Here is a 2,648-nt window from a genome sequence, read left to right on the forward strand (position 1 = left end):
GATGGGTCGAGCAACCCATCCTTCCGGCTCAGGGTTAGCAGAGAAGTCGGTGTCGTGGCTCGAGCTGTCGTCGCCTCCTCCGTCGTCTGGGTCTCCTCCAGCAGCTACTCCAGAAGCTGGGGCGCCCAGTGGTGGTGCAGGGGGCGGCTCCAGAGGAAGCACAGGGGAGCAGCTCCTCACAGACTCTATCTCCTGGTGGAGCGAGAGGGAAGAGCTATGCTGCTCCTGTCGTCGACGTTCCTGCTCCTCACGCAGGCGGTGGTGTAGTCTCTCCAAGTGGCTGGACTGTCCGGCCACGGGACGGCGAAGCGGACGCTCAGCAAGGCGGGAAGGTAAGAAGGGGATGACTGACTTTCGTGCAGTGTGTCTAAGTCGAGCCATCTACAAAAGACATCGCAAGCAAAAGGGTGAGAATAGAATTAATATGACCAGCAAGTAATGAATCATAAATAAATGAAGGATCAGAATAAAACATAATTTTCAGCAAGGTATAATATGTAGTAGAACATAGGTTTGGTCAGTAGGACCAACTTTTGAAGGGATATCAAAGTCAAGGAAGAGACAGAGGTCTATAATCCTTAGAACGGCCATTCTACTCTAGGTTAGCGGTCCTACAGTCAGCACGGCTTTGATACCACTTATGTCACACCCGGTTTTTAGAAGGCAAACCGAATGCGAACCATGTACGTGCCAGGATCAGTTATTCACGTACACAGCAGTTACATAATATGGACATCATCACACAGTGCTCAAAATAGTATTAATAAGGGAAATATAGTCGATTACATCATACGTCTGAGACGTCCATATAGTTCTTACAATAAATCAAAGTGCGGAAAAGAAACGTAGATAACACGGCCTTCACAGGCAGCCGACTGGGGGTTGCCGCTAACCCACACCTAGAACTCGTCGTAATCTTGGAACTCCTGGAAGTCTCCTTCCACGGCTTCATCTTCTCCTGAGCAGTGGTTGCAATGCTGACAACCTGGGGGGGGGGGTTTGGTGTGTAGAGCAAGGGTGAGTACACATCAACATACTCAGCAAGCATCCTGTTTGGCTGTAGTGGACTAGCTTTATGTGGGGATAAGTCAAGCAGTTGCTTTTAGTTGGTCAGATTATTATTTACTAGTAGAAAGCCAAGTTTTAGCATTAACCCAAGTTATTAACCCAATGTACCCTTTCCAAACGGAAAGAATACCACTTACCAGCACCATAGTCATAACCAGAACCATCAATCTCATAACCACCTGTACCACAATGTCTCTGATCAAGTATCACTAATCTCTGGAGCTCCCTTGGCCGCTCATAACCGCGAGCACGGCTGATATATCAGTTTCATAACACTCTGCAGAGGTTGTGCACTTTACCCACAAGCCGTGATTCCCTCTTGCCTCGGGCCGATCAAACCCTTAAACACTACCAAGGTGAATAGGCAGGGTTTCACTACGTAGCCTTTACAAAGATTCCCCGGGGCTGTAGCCACCCGTTAGGTTTCCTAAATGCACCGCACTCCTCCCCAAGGGGCGAACCCAAACTTGGCAGAGCGAGCCGCATACACCGAGCCCCATTGACGGCACGACGGCTAAGTGAACTACACCCCGGATCCTCTAATTATTCAGCTAAGGGCACCCCATTCCACCCTCATGGTTGCACTGTTTTCCCGGGCGGTCATCCATAGAACAGGTCCTTACGGAGAGGCACTCGAGAAACCGCTCGAGTCCCCTTGAAAACCACAAGTATAATCATAAAGAAGAACGGGAAAACAGCGTATCATAGATAATCACATCATGTTCATTGATTAGAGTTGAGCAATAGCATCAGACTAAGTAGTAATAATCCGACCCAAATAGGTAAACAAGGACATGGATAACAAAAGCTAGTCAATCCTTAGGTATAAATGTGTAATGCGGGAGGTGAATTAAAGAATGAATAGGACATAGATAGGTCAAAGGACACTTGCCTCCACCAACCGACTGCTGCTCAGGGGCTTCTCCTGCGAATTCCTCGGGCTCTTCGACCGGATCGTTCTCTATGCGAGCGCAAACATACATACATACATCCACATATTTAATACAAAAGAACAGTACACCATACAAGATAACAAATAAAGCGAATATGCATCAAGTATGACATTCGATAACGCATTTGTTGTGGTTAGAAAGAAACGGGAAAGGTCTCGCAGGGGGTTAAATCTTATGCACTAATGACACAATTGGTTTTTAACAAAATAATTCTGTTATATATGTCTATATATACTGATGGAAACCTAATCACTTTTAGTTGATCAACATTGCACAGGGTAAACAATTAACTACGTGAATCAATAACATAACGGAATTTTAAATTAAACTTCCTATTTTCCCATAGCATAAACAGTGATTAGCCTACTTAAAATACAGTAATTATGATCACAGAAAGTAAATAAAATAAAATAAAAAAAATAAAAAAAACAGAAGGGGGGGGGCGGTTGAACCGGCCCTAGGGCGGTTGAACCGGCCCTAGGCGGGGCGCGGGTGGGGCTGCGGGCGGCCGGGCTGGCGAGGGCGGGGCGGCCGAACCGGCGGAGCGCAGGGGCGGCCGAACCGGCGGGGCAGGGGGCGGCCGAGCCGGCCGTGGGGCGGCCGAGCCGGGCGAGGCAGGGGGGCGGG

This window comes from Zea mays, chromosome 7 (genome assembly GCF_902167145.1).
Source record: "Zea mays cultivar B73 chromosome 7, Zm-B73-REFERENCE-NAM-5.0, whole genome shotgun sequence".
In the NCBI taxonomy this organism is placed as follows: domain Eukaryota; kingdom Viridiplantae; phylum Streptophyta; class Magnoliopsida; order Poales; family Poaceae; genus Zea; species Zea mays.